The 15,021-nt window shown below is 46.7% G+C and overlaps 1 protein-coding gene across 2 annotated transcripts in view; it reads right to left on the reverse strand.

The window, feature by feature from the left end:
• NPSR1 (neuropeptide S receptor 1) overlaps positions 1–14,789 on the reverse strand; it is a 168,503-nt gene extending 153,714 nt beyond the window's left edge. Inside the window, exon 1 of one of the 2 annotated variants that reach the window (XM_090050175.1) lies at positions 14,729–14,789. The gene's annotated coding sequence lies outside the window, so the exon portion shown is untranslated. Of the gene's footprint in view, positions 1–6,619; positions 6,714–14,728 lie in introns of those variants that run through there. The other variant, XM_090050174.1, reaches the window with a different exon arrangement.
• Positions 14,790–15,021: the final 232 nt, after the last annotated feature.

Below are 15,021 nucleotides of genomic sequence, written 5' to 3' on the forward strand. Positions count from 1 at the left end.
GCTAGCCCTGCACTGAAGCACCCTTGTGCCCCAGCCAGCCCCTCTGCAGCACATTGTGCCAGGTAAGAACAGCCCTGGCCTGGCAGATAGATTCCCAGGGCCCACCTGCTTGCCAGAGCTGCTTTGCCTTGCCTTAACATGCTGCAGTCCCAAGCACATGTGCAAATGTTATGCCCAGAAGCAATAAACTCTGGCACGAACTGTGCCAGAGTTTATTTAGGTAAGTTAATTACATGTGCAGATATGCACACAGTGGATTAAATTCTGCCCTTACCGTCATAATTTCAGTGTTTCGAAGGTATTGGCAGAATTAGCCTCCACAAAAAAGCCTCTATTAATGATTTTCTAATATGCTTTCAATGTATTAGAAACTTTTTAGGTTAAGTGTATTCCAAAGGGTATTCCAAAGCCCACTGACTTCAATGGGAGACTACTGGCTTCACTGAATACTGGATCATGCTGTAATAGTCTCAATATAGTTCAATGAATGAGCTGTTGAATGCAATCAAATACTGTACAATATCACAACAGGTTTCCTACTATAAAATTAAATTGCTTTCAAAAGCTTGTTCAGTTCTATCTCAACCATATAGTTGATTCAGTAAAAGATATTCCCCACAAAAATCTTTGCCTTTTGCATACCGGTTATTCTTGCCTCTCACATAGCAATTAGCATTCAGAATTAAGTGCAAATGTACCCTGCCTTCTGTTAAAGCAGTGGTAATGCATAGGGGGTACACAAGGGTACACAGAGAGCCAGCACTCCCTGCTTAGGTGACGTTCAAGGTGGGGTGGGCAGGAGTGCTGGTGCTCCCTCTGTGAGTGCTGGCCGAGGAGTGGGAGCACCAGGAGAAGCACTGCTGGCACTTCCGGGTGCCCTTTTGCTGGGTCTAGCTGACCCTAGAGCACTTCCAATGCATTCTAATTTTAGTCTGGTGCATAGTACTTTACCCAAATGCCTTTCATGTAGGAAAACACAAAAATCACTCTGGATCATTTTTTAAATAGAGATGGCTGTTTTATTTAACCCTCAGGTTCTGTGTACACAGTGGTGTTTATCTATGCTGAAGTTAACTGCTGAGAAAGAAATCCCATTCTTCAGATGATATTTTTGATAGTACAGAAATACTGAGGTATTTATTAATCCTTCGTACTAAATTCTTCTGCCCCATTCTTGCAATTGAGGCCTCAACCTGAACCACTGCAATCAAAGGGAGTGATAACATTGGCTTTTAAAGGAAAAGGCTCTTTTATATGCTCCAGAACAGGCGTGCACCATCTCTGGCCCATGGGCCAAATGCGGCCCAAGGAGCCATTGAAGCTGGCAAATTTTGTTGTGTGAGAGTAGTGACCATGAATATGGCCACTAGGGCTGTGCAAAGCTTTGGCTGCTGATTTGATTTGATGGAGATTTGGCCCAATTCAGTGGCTGAATCTCCGAATCTGAATCAAATCAGGAGACCCTCCAAATCAATCTGGTGAGATTAGAAAAGATTCAGCGATTCGGACGGAGACACAGCTTTAAATGTTTTTTTCAACATACTTCAAGGTACCAGGCAGCTCATGAATGCTGTGATGGTGTGTCTGATGGAGCGTCCCACAGGAGTGCAGGGGGCTCCACACTGTGCTCAGCAGCAGACCTGGAAGTGGACCAGAAGCACTTTTGGTCCACTCCCCGGTCCGCCAGGGAGAGCACTGTGGCAGGCCTGTAGGGGGCGCTCCTGTGTTGAGCCGCCCACCTCCCTGTGCCTGACCACCTGCCAGGCTCCGAATGCCTCCCTTATGTCCGGCCTGACCCCTTCCTGGAGCACATACACTAGCCTGGGGGTAACATCGCCGCCACCACCCCAAGAATGGACTCACTCCCGGCCCTGTGTCCTTGGGGTAACACAGGCCTAATATCCTACAGGTACTCGACCCAGTACAGGCACTTAGGACACTTCCCCAAGTCAGGGGGCAATAAGTAAAGTCTCCCTTAGTCCGCAGACCTAAGGGGTCTCTTAGGCATAATTTAGACCAACCCCTCAATAAGTCTCCCACACCAGTCACAAAGGAAGACTTAATTGGTTACAGGGGTAGGGTGAAAATAGGGTACAAGATTGAGCAATCCTAAGATTGAAATCCTAAAGAGCAAACAGTCTGGCTGTGGTAGCCTTTTGATCACGCATCTGAGTTACTGCCAGCTAGATATCTACCAGATCTCGAGTAGCTTACTCACACGCTTCATCCAGAGGCTGGTGAGATCCTTTCTAGCGTCCAGCTGTTCCTGGTTCATGAGTTTTTGGGGGAGAGGGCCCTTTCAGATGTTTATGCTCCTCTGAGTCCCCCCCTCATGGCTCCAGCCTCACCTCATGGCCGAAAAGACTGCCTCCTCGCCCGTCCTAACTTATATAGCCCCTGTGACCTCATACACCTGGTCCAGTGGAGGCCAGCCAACGAATTTGAAATACATCACCTGTTACCGGGCAGATTCCAGCCCACCAGGTAGATGCCCCTCACCCAGGTACCAGTCAGGTAGGCAGAGGGAGCAGGTTTCCCCCCTCCCTCAGGAATGCAGCCAGCTCAAGTTACCTAAAGAGACAGGGTAAGGGTGTGGTCTCCTCTTCTGAGCCCACCCTACTCAAATGGTCACAGCACAGAGATTTTATCACATTGTCACAGGGCAGAGATTTTGGGGAGAAACCAAGGTGGCTTTCTGCCACAAGCACCGCCCCCCCATACCCCTCTGGCTCAGCAATTAGTGCCTCCTGGGTCTGGGGGTGCACCCAGGGTCTCCCCTTGGCCAATCACTGAGCTGGAGAGGTGTGGGAGAGGAGGTGTGCTCCCTGGGGGACCCAGAAGTGGACCGGAAGTACTTTTGGTCCACTTCCAGGTTTGCTGCTGAACATGTGGGGGGCTCCCCTGCACTCTGGTGGGATGCTCCATCTGCCCCAGCATCACAGCATTCACAAGCCATGCCTGGTACCTCGAGGTATATAGAAAAAACATTTAAAACTACATCTATGGCCAAATTGCTGATTCTCCAAATCAGTATCAAAACTAGAGATTCAGATTTGGCCAAATCGAATCAGGGAGAGTGATCCGAATCAATGACTTGAATCACTGTCCCCAGTGTGGGCTGAATCCAAATCAAATACGGATCGGTTCACACACCCCTAATGGCCACCCTCCCCTGCCAAATTCCTAAACCCCACACACAGATTAGAGCCTGGCTATGCCCCCTCCCACCTGCAGGGCTGGACCTCCCCTACCCACCATGGCTGGATCAGCACTGGGCCATGAATCATGTCCCCCACAGCTGGAGCAAGGTTGAACTCTGCCCCTCACTGCAGCTGGATCAGAGTGGAACCCCCTCCCCAACCACCTGCAGCTGGATTTGGACTGAGCCATGACCCTCCACACCTCTGTAGCTAGATGGTGCCAGGCCACCTTCCCATGCTCATCTCCCCACAGCTGGATCAGGGCCAGGCCATCTTCGAATTCCTCTCCACCATGGCTAGATCAGGGCCAGGTCAAGCCCCCTCTCTGCTTCCCTCCCTCCTCCCGCATCCCTCCAGGGCAAGTTAAGCCCCCTTGTCCCATGCAGCCAAGTTGCAGACAGGCTGCTTTTGCTCCCTTCTGTGCAGCTGCATGGAAGCCTATCACACCTGCCTTTGCTGGATCAGGATTACTACCCGCATCCAGCCCATGGATGGTTGGGGCACTGGCCATTTTGCTGGACAAAAAAAGTTGAGCACCACTGCTCCAGAATATCCTTATATTCATGCAGTCTCACTGAATTAGCAGGCCTTTGAATTAGTTGTATGGTTCTGGTTTCATGACTGGGGCTTGTTTTTGATATATACTTTTACTGCTTTTCCTTTTCCCTCTGCCTCTTCTTCTCCTTAGGAAGATGTTCACTTAACTTTGCCTCATTTACATAATTTTCTATTGACATTTTCCTTCAAAGGACCCATTTCAAATCCCACTGAAATCAATAGGAGCCTTTCCAGTCATATCAGTGAGCTATGGATCTGGATTTAATTGAAACAAACCATAACTCCATATTCCAAATCCCATTAATTCTGAAAGTTTAAAGCTTTATAGTTTATACCGTAAAACCTAGATAGAAATAACCCAACAACTAAATCACTTTCATTCCCTCCCCCCTTTTCTCTCTTTGACAAAGCAAGTTATGGCATGAAAAACTGCAAACCAAAAAAGTATTTCAGAAAATACATTCAGCATTACATTTGTTTTCTCTTCGGACCCCATTCATCCCAGAGTTTTTCATATTCTTCTGTAGAAAACCCATCCTTACCTGTGGCCAGTAACCCAAAACCTAAATCCCTTGGGTCACAGCACCTTAATCCATGACAATAATTCCATTAATATGTCATAGTTTGCTCTGTATTTTTCTGTCAGTGAGAAACTGCTGTCATAATGATTTATTAGTCAGTCACAAAATATCAAGCATTGATAATAACTGTTTTAAGTTGGAATACCCTGAGGTATCTTGAAATGGTTTTAATTTGTTAATAGATCACTTTGACAACTTATGCATTCATCTTTATAGCAATATATGTCTTACTGTGCTAATGTTTCTTGTAGGAAAGAGAATATCTTACTTTCAAGTCATCCATTTTCCATTCTCCCTTTGTACTTTACTGGAGAAAGAAACTAAGTCAAAACATGGTTTTCAGAAGAAGTTACAAAATAGAACAATCATAGGGCACAATGTCCATTTGATTGGGCTAAATATCATACAGAGCAAACTTCAAGTCTTCCTGATTAGTAGTTAGAGATTCTCTAGTGGCCCAAAAGTGAAAAATAAAAATGTTTTATTTTTCCAGATATGCCTCAAAAATAAAATAAAGCACAAATACTTACCATAAGTTTTTTCAGAAGCATAATAACCTTTCAGTGTTTTTTCAAGTCTTAAGTTCTCACATCACCTTTGCTCCATCTACCTGCCCATTGCTCAATAGCAGGGAATGAGGAATGTTTATCAAACAAGGCTTTATATTGTTTACTGTTATTGAAATCTGCAAGTCACAGCACAATTTACCATAAGATTACAAAGAACTCTACCATACTCCAAACATTTCAGATGTAGTACTCATAATTGATCCCAGATTAGCAGCACTAAAACTGATAACAGCTGTTACCCACAGAAGAGATAATACTGACAGCTGCAAAGCTAGTTTCACTATGATGCCCCACATACATTCTCCAGTTTTCTTCTGAAGCTGCCACCTGGAGACATAACAGATGTATTGATACCAAATGATACATTTCTAGCAAAAGTTACCACATGTTTGCTACCTTGTATTGCTACAGAAGCACATACACACACACGTTACATTGTAATAGCTGATATGCACCCCTAAGCAACAGAGTCCCCTTCTTCCCTTTAAATCAGTTAAAAAGTTACATGTGTCCACACCCAAGGATGGAAAGGATAGCTTACACTCCCCATGCAAATTTAGAATTGAATGGGCTTTGATCAGGTCCTCAGTCCTTAACAAGGACCTGTTCAGGGGTCTGAGTAAGCAAAAGTTCTGTCCATGATTTTAAAAAGTAGAAATAAACATTCAATTTTCAACAATGAAAGACGTTGATAGTGACATGACTTGCTAACTTATTTAAATTAGCTAAGTCTTGACAGAACTGTTGAGAACTCTAGAATGATCCCCAAAAAAAGAGAGAAAGATGACTAGCTAGTGCAAAGTGAACTGAACGCGCACACACACACACACACACACACGAAAACAAATAAAAAGGCAGCATATTAGAAATAATTCATACCCAAGAATGAATGAGTACTTGAAATGAACTGTGACTCATGAAAAAGGATCTAGGTACCGCTGTAAACAGTGCAAGGAAAACATCAGCTCCAATACACAGAAGTGGCTAAACAAAATAATCAACCACTCCATCTCACAGGAAGATGTGACAGAAATGGGAAAAAATTCAGAGAATGACAGGGGGAATTACTAGAAACATTGAAAGGCTTTATTAGTAGGAAAAATTAAAGTGATTAAGGTTGTTTAGCTTAGGGAGAAGAGGAAAGTGAAATGACAGAGGTAGAGAGATCATTCATTCATGAAAAACAAGAGAGACTCAAAGAAATTAAAAAATAAAACCAAGTAGCACTGAGGAGGATGACCATGAAGGATTAGAGAGTGCTTCAAGGGTTTTCTAACAAATGGAAGGTTGAAAACTAAAGCAGAAAAAAATTAGGACTTTGAAAGAGATCTGGATTGATTGTTATTTTCAAAATGAAGAACCAATATTTGGAAGAGCAACATAATCTTATCTTTTTTTTTTCCCCCTACACATCCCTCATCACTTTGGGCCAGATCCCCAAAAGGACATAGGTGCCAAATGGCCAACCTAGGTCCAAATTTAGATCCTCAAAAACTCCCATTCTAATACCACATAATAAATCATTGAGCTGCCCAAGGTGTGCTCCTGGGCACTGCCAAGTGTGTTTTCATTTTGACACTACAAACCAGAGAAGCACTTATCTGTTAACACCATTCAGAAAGCATTCTTAGAGTATATGAAAAGGAGAAGAAACTGTTGCCCTTCCTGCCCACCCCTCTTTTATCCCATTTTTAGTGGTTAAAGCACTCACCTAAGATGAGTCCTATTCACACTTCTATCTGAAGGGATTTGAAATGGTAACTCTCCTACCTTCCCAGAGACTGCTGTAATCACCTAGCTATCAGCTATTCTATTGTGCAGACGAGATACTCTTGTTTCCCCACTGGTAAAGCTATTTCATTTGTACAGATTAATAAAGTATCCTTTGGGCCAGAGGAAGGAGTGCACATGCAGGATTCTCAAGTTTAATAGCTAGGAGGCTCATCCAAAAGCGAGAAGACCTGCATTTCAGTCCTTTCTCCTATAAATGTTGCAGTTTTATATTATTAATGGGAGAAGAGCCTGCAAACCAGATCTTTTCCTTCAGAAGTATGTGCCCTGACCACTAGCCAAAAGGATCATCTACACTCCTGTTCTCTCTCTGGATCAGTGTAAAGTGGTTTATGCCAAGTGGACCAGCTGCACCATGAGCTTTTTATCTCTTGACCAAAACAGCCAGCAGCCAGGGGGTAAAAGCACCTCCCAAGGAACTGGGAACAACTTAGGTTTAAATTCCTCAAGTTAAGAACAGAACTGAACCCAAGTTTTCCATACTGTGGGTTCAGGTGACTAAGCTATTAAAGAAAAAGAGGGTCTTCTTCAACCAGCTTTTGTACAAAAGGAGTGACTCCTGCTTGGTTTTGTAAGGAAGGGGTCCTATGGGCCATCACTCCAGGGGATATTAAATCCAAGTGCAGCACAAGATAAGGTACCTGTCTCCTAAGAAATGACAGGATTTGAGCTATGGTCCTCTCTCTGTTTTTTTTATTGGCTAGTTCAGAGACTCCCCCTGCTCTGGATACTGGTTTTATAGATTCCTTTCTTCAGCATCCTACTCTCCCCATGGAGTGTATAGGAGAGCTGAGCTACATAATTTGGTGGCTGTTGATTCTATTAAAATCAGGTGTTCCAATTCTTTGTGTTCAGATGCCCAAGTTCTCAGTGGGCACATCAACATATGCAGTAATGCCCCATAATAACTGGGTGTGTCTACACGTGCACATTTACTGTGCAGTAACTGAAAATTACTGCACAGTACAGTTGTGCGTCTACACATGCATGCCTGTACTGTGCAGTAATATGGCAACTTACACTGACTTGGATGTAAATTCATGACACAGGTAGCAAATTTACGCCTGATTAGTTACTGCACAGTAATGCATGTGTAGATGCTTTACTGCTCAGGAACATGGACGCTACCTGGCTGGGTCTACCCAGCCAGTATGGGACAAGATGAAGCCCAGCCCCAGAGCTCCTGCCTGGCCCCCTCTGCTGCTGCTGGGCTCGGCTGTTCTCTGGCAGCCCCTATCTGTAAGGTATAAAAGCCTGCAGCCATTTATGCCTTGAGACCCACACTCTGAGGAGCCAGCAGGAGCTGCCTGCAGCTGCAACACCCCAGCAGGCCCTGTGTTTGCTGGATCTGTCCCACTCCAGAGCTGCTGCCTGGTTGAAATTGAGTGCTGCCAAGGGCTGCAGTTTGCTGCACCTATTACCCAGCCCTGTGATCCCACCAGGGCCAGCACCTGCTCCCCACTGCTGCCCCCATCTCTCTCTCTTTGCAGAACTGTGGTGAAGTACCTCAGCTGCATGGCTGTGATCCTGGTGGTACCCCTGTTGGGGGTGCTGCTCCCCACCCTCCAAGGCCAACATCACAGAGCCAGCCATGTGGCGGCCCAGTCAGAAGCACAGGGCATGACATTCTCCTTCTTCCCCATGTCCAGCCCCAGCCTCATACATGCGCCTGCCCATCTGGAGTTCCAGGGGCCCCAACTAGACCTTGGAGGAGGTGTGCAGCCTTATGGCACTGTGAGGCAAGGAGTGGCAGCTCTCCCAGGGCAGGCACTCAATTGCCCACATTTATGAGGCCCTGGCAGCTGGGATGCATGTACGGGGCCACTCCTTGTCAGTGCAGCAGTGCTGCATTAAGGTGAAGAACCTGCAGGCCCGGTGGGTGGCCATAGCCAGCCACAATCATCAGTCCAGTGGGGCCCCCAGGACCATGCCCCTCATGTGAGAGCTGATCCACATTCTAGCACCCCAGAAGCATGTACCCATGCCCCATCCTGACACCTATGATGACACATCACTGGAGGAGGGGACCTCGGGCCTCCAGTGCCCCACCCTGCACTCCTTCCCAGCTCCTAAACCCACTGGCAGTGCGGGAAGCCCTGATCAGTGGCTGCCTGAGCCTCAGCCCTGCACTGCAGCCACCCACAAGGAGCAGCCATCCATGTCACCATGAGCTGCTAGCAGCACCAGCTCCTCCCTGTGGCGGGAGGGCAGCCCACCAGAAACCATGGACACTGGGCACAGCTGAATGCCATCTGGCACTGGGGAGCCCTGCACCAAGCCACCACCTTCATTGGCCCCAGATGCATGGTAAGTCCCAGACTGGAGGGTGAGCCCTCTCAGCTCCAGTCCCCACCCTCACCCCCACCCCTGTCCCTGTCTCTGGCTCTGGCTCCCCCACACTCCCCAGGACCCCTCTGCCCCCAACAGCATGCAGAGAGGTGGAACACAGGTCAGACATTTATTGAGCAGCCCATGTCCCCACGGCTGGGCAGGCATGGGCCTCTCATGCACCAAGGAAGGCATTGATCCCAGTGGTGATCTCCTCCTCAACAGCTGGGGGCAGGAACATGTAGTGCTGTGATAAATAGCACCCCAGGTAGTGGCAGAGGTTGCAGGGAAGGCCAGGCTTGCCTCCTGCACCATCATAGCTCAGGGTCCTGACCCAGGACTGCAGGTGTGCCTGGGGCACCAGTAGGGTCAGCAGCAGCAGGCTGTAGTGGCCCAGGCAGTCCTCTGACTGCACAAACAGCCCATCGGACACCATCCACAGTGCACAAAGCAGGGACACACTCAGTGGCAGTATGGTAGGAGGTCAGCCCCTGGGTGCCTCCCCAGAGGGGCCCCCAGCAGGTAGGGTGGGTGCGCAGCCAGCCCCTCACTCAAGTTGTCCAGAAGCCCTATGCACCCCAAGCCCAGGCACTGGGGGCTTCACATCAGTGCAGCAGAACAGTGGGCCTGCAGAGGAAGAGGGGGTTCAGTAAGGGATGGAGCCATGGCACCAGGTACTGCCAGCAGCTTGGCTTGGCCCACCCTGAGAACGGGATAGAGGAGGCAGGCAGCCTGCAGTCAGCCCCTGGGGAGCAATCAGTAGTGTGAGGCTTGGGCAGCACCCACGTGAGCCCAGGCTTGCCCAGCCAGCTTACCATGGTCCCTGGGCACCCGCACATGGCTGACCTTCAATCTAAGGGCAGGCAGCAGAAGGGCCCTTGAGAAGAGAAGAGTATCTTGTCTCAAATTCTGGAAACTCTTGTAAATGCCTTCTGTCTCTTGTCTCTCCAGGGCCAACATCTGGACATTGGGAAGAGGCTGCAGGGGCCTGCAGGACCACCACTGCAGGCTCACTGACACCCACCACTGGAGGCACCATGGGGACAGCCAGAATGGGACCTGCCTTCTCTGGCAGCTGGTGGTCACATTGGGTGGCAAACCAGCAGGCATGGTGGGTAGAGGACCTCACCCAGGAGGCTGCCCAGGAGGAGGTGCAGCTGCAGGCATGCCATGTCCACTGGGCTGAGCTAGCAGCCCTTAAGCAGTGGTGTGTGGAGCTGCTGAAGCAGCAGCTGGACACCCAGAGCCACCCAGCAGAAGTTGTGACCATGCCCCGACAGGCCTGGTCCCCCACCACAGCCCCACAGAGCACCTTGATCCCACCTGCCACAGGCCCCTGGCATTACTCTGGAGCAGGTCCTGCAGTGCCTGCCAGCCACAGGCATCCCCAGCCTTCACCATGGTCCCCAGACCCATGGGGGAACTGTCTGCAGCTGGGGTGCTAGCTACCTGCTGCACAGCTCTCTGTCCTGGATGGTCCCACCTCTCAGCCCCTCACAAATGGACTGGGGGATGGGGTCAGACTCATGAAGTATCTGTGAAGTTTGGGGAATGGGATTTTTATTGTTGGTGGATGGGGAGGGTAATGGAGGGGCACTATGTGTAGGGAGAGGGAGCTGTATTTGTTGTGGGGGGAGGAAGGAGGGATAATTTGTTCTATTAATAAAGTTTGCACAGTTTCTCCTGTGTGCGTATCCTGGAGTGGTGCTGAGGATGGGCACGGGGTTGAGGGCATGTGGGTGGTGGGGCAGGTGGGCTGACGTAGAGAGGTAAGCTGGTGGGCTGAAAGGACCTCCCACATCTGGTTCCCTGGGCCCAGCTAGCAGGTGCATGGCTGTCTTGGGGCCTGAGCAGGAGAGGCCTGGTGGGGCCAGCAGGGCCAGCATCATGGCCAGAAGCAGCTCAGGGTGCTGGTCATTGCTGGCAGGGGTCGAGCTGGTGCAGTGGGCTGCTGAGTGCTGCTGGCAGGGGCAGAGGCAGGGGCTGGAGCAGCCATGGTGCAGGGCAGCAGGGTGGGCAAGGAGGGAACTGCCTTGTGCTGCCCCTGCACTGGGCATGCAGGTCTGAGGCAGGGAAGGGGCTGGGCAGGCATAGGCAATGCATAGGAGGGACACAGGGGAGCATGTGCCCTTCCTGAGATTGGCTGCCACTGAAGCTGCCACCAAATTCTGCGTGCGGTTGCCAGACCCCCCATACTGCTGATGTGGCCACTCGCCACCCCTACCACTGCCAGTGGTCCCCGCTTGCCGCCATGGTATCTCCCCAGTCACAGGAGGCAGCAGTTGTTCATGTAGGCAGGGATCAGAGCATGGGGCGTGATTTTAAGATGGCCACCAATGCTGTCGGCCATGTGCTGGCAGCCATGTGACCAGAGGCTGGAACTCCCGTTGGTGGCCATAAGGGCAAATAGCAGGCTGCTCTGACTTGGGACTAAATCTAGTGTAGATGCTGGCCCTATTCCTGCTTACTGTGCTTACTTTAGCATTTCATGTAGATGCACCCAGTGTGGCTCTAGCTTTGTTGAACTCAGCAGAGGGCCCCTGTCACATTATACATCTCCAAACCAGTCCATCTAATGATGCACTGTGAAGTTCAGTTTTTCCTCTCCTCACCACTTTTATTTTTATAGCAGATTCTTCTAAGCAATAACATAAGTATTCAAAATTAAGGGTGGAATTTTTCAAAAAGATTCATTCAATCAGAACTTTTGTAAACATGTGCAACAGCATTATAAAAGGCTGGCCTAACTTTTCAGTTGTGGGGGAAAAAAAGACTTATTATGATTTGATATCTCAGCATTCAACTTGAGAGTCCCTGGAGAGGCCTGATTTTGATACAACACCAAGTACCCACTCTTGGGAAAAAATCAAATGCCTTGAACATGTTAATCTGAGGTCAGCAATTAAGCACTCCATATCCCTGCCTGCTTCTGACAGTTTTAAATGTTTGTTCTAGATGGATGCTCTGTGCCAGTGTGGGCCAGAATCTATGACTTGGCCGCTCTTGCAGGCCAGAAGTCTCTGCCCCTCCTCCCCTCTGAACAGGTGGCTGCCAGATTCCCAGTCCTTCTGCAGTAACCACGACGGGCAGAGTGGCACAGCTCCGTGCCACCAATCCCCCATGCAAGATTAGATCTCTGTGGACTACATCACACCTCTTTACAGGCTGGATCTGGTCCACAGGCCATATGTTGCTAACCTCTGCTCTGTGCCAATAGGACAAATCATGATTCTGAAACGGAGGTATGCCCATTCACCACAATTAGGCCTCGCATATGAAGTTAGTGACATCCCATTACTGGAATGATAAACACGGTAGTTGGTAAGTTAAATGTCTCTTTACTTTAGGATGCCCATTGGGCCACCTGCCTAATCTCTCTTGAGATTCAACACTTTCTCCAAAGAATCTTTTCACTGGCTCTATTTTATTTTTCTAACCTGTGCCATAACAAGCAGAGCCAGTGCCCAGGGAAAACCTTACAGAAGAGCAGGGGATATGCACAGAGCAGAGGGAGGGAGTTTCATACTTCTGAGAGCTGGGAGGGAAGCAGTCTTACCCTTGCTGGGAACTCCTGAACAGTCCCCGGCTGAGCTGCCGCCACCTTAAATTAGGAGCAGCAGGGAACTGCTTTGGAGATCCTGGCATGGGTATGCTGTCAGAGTGTGGACTCTGCGGGGGGCGATTCCAAAGCCCCTCCTAACTTGGCACCTTGGGCAGGTGCCCCTATTACCCACCCCTAGTTAAACTACTTTTGCTAACTGAATCTAGTCTGGATGCGAGAGCTGTAGCTTTTTTGTGCTGTCTTTTTCTTCGTCAGTTTGCCTCTCTCCAAGCCCCAGAAGACATTAAATTTCACGCGCATGGTGATGCACATCAGTTAATAATCCTAAGTGCTGGAAAGACAGAAACATAGTTTTCCAATTCCAAAGACGCACTTGCTAAGTTGTGAAATAAGTGCCTCTTTCACGCTCTTCTATTTAACATGCTGTATCTATTGAAAAATGCTGAGGTAGAGATACATTAGCTCCAGCTGAATTTTATGTAGCATTATAAGGTATTTTACCAGACAAAAAATGTCTAAATAGGTGTCAAGCAGATTCAAGAAGCCATATCAGAAGATTAAAGCTAAAAGCACTCTGTACCAGGTTCCTTCATTTTGAGGTTTCATTGCCTAGGCAACCTGACTACGAACTATTCCAAATTGTTCAGACCAGTCTACTTTAAATAGAAATAAAGTCCACTGAGATAACTGACTTTAACAAAGGTCTATGTAACAAGGTTTTTCTTTTGTATTGAAAAAGCAGATACTTCCTAATATTAAGAAGCCATGCAAAGCACAAATCTGTTAAGGTGAACCGATGAAATCTTGGGAGACCATAAGGTCTCTTTACCTTGTGTCTGATGGTCAACAGAGCTTTGTGAAATAAGCAGTCCTGCTAACTACATCGCTATCAATCAAAGGAATAATCAAGGTGCCAACAAATGTTATATCATTGTTATCTTCTAGCAACAGATCAACAAAATGAGTCAAATGATTTTATACTGCACTAGAAATATTCAGGAGTTTGAAGAGACTTTCCATAGATTCTGACTTGACTTCAATACAGACATTTTTGTAAACAACTGAAAATACTGATAAAAGAGCATCAAGTCACAAAACATTGGCCAAAGGACCACACTGCAGCAAGGTGCTTTGGGAGTTACTTGTATAAGCATGTATGATAGATACTTTTATTTTCATTTTAGTCCAAGTTGCTTGGAAGTTACACTGGACCAACAATAATTCAAAGTACTGAGGGTGGAGAAAAATAACTGTGTTGTATAAGCCAAGCACTATTTATAGGAAGCTTCTTCCCTACAGCAAAAGTTATTGCAAGAAACCCTAAGCTTTTCAAAGAATTTAGTCTAAGAAATCTAACAAAATTGGTGCTCAAAAGGATTGGCCACTTAAACAAAAAGAGAAATTAGCTTTGAATCATCTTATAAAGTTAAAAAATAAGACCTTCAATGCTTGGGAAATTTGAAGAGAGTTAGAATAGCTTCAGAGTTACCTGAAGAGTATATTTTCGGTTGAATATATAACACTTCTATATGTCTATGGACTGAGAGTGTCACCTGAGTAAAGGCAATTTTGAACTCACATTTTCTGATAAACTTAATTTTTAAATCTTACTTAGAACTGTATTGATTTAACTTATATTATCAAATTCATGCAACTAATAGGAAGTAAATAGTGATCCATAGTTATCCATCCGTTCCAGCAAATATGTTCATCTTTCTAACATAACTATTTTAACACTTCAGCTCAACTATATGTATTCATCATCTCTTAAAGTCTGTAGCATTCTGTTGTGTCCATTTTTTTAACTGTGTAAACAGTATCATTTAACCTTCTGTAATTAATCTGCTCTAGAAAAGTTTTTTAGCTGGAAAATGAAATTTCTTATTTTTTTTCAGTCGGTACTTTAGCTCAAGGAAAACATCCAAGAAATCGTGAGAAACATACAAAAGATAACGGATTCATTTTTATTCTTAATTAAGAACATAAAAAAAGAAATTTCTCACATCACCCTTACCTGTAGCTAGCTGAGACTGATAGTTTTATAATTTTATCTACTGACATTCATTTTTCTGATCACTGTAGCATATATGCACAACCATTTGAACCAAAGCAAATTTAAATTTTTAAAGGTTAACTCACACAGGTTGCTCTTTACTCACTGAGGCAATTACATCCAGGTTCCTTTCAAGCACGCTCCTCTTTCTCTTTATCAGTTTCATGTCTGCAAACTGGCTCTGAGTTTCTTTTTTAACAAAAGGGAATATATGAAGCAGATTTTTCTGTCTTATTGATAGCATTTTACTAAGTACTTTTTAAGAACATTTATTAGGCCAAGGAACTAGAGTCTGTGCAGCAGCTGCACTTTCAAGTGTTTGTGCAAACAACTATTTTCTGGCAATGTGTGCCAAACCAGGAAATTTCTAGGATCTCAG

Source organism: Crocodylus siamensis, chromosome 5 (assembly GCF_052110815.1).
Source record: "Crocodylus siamensis isolate JL-2025a chromosome 5, ASM5211081v1, whole genome shotgun sequence".
NCBI classification, from domain to species: Eukaryota; Metazoa; Chordata; order Crocodylia; family Crocodylidae; genus Crocodylus; species Crocodylus siamensis.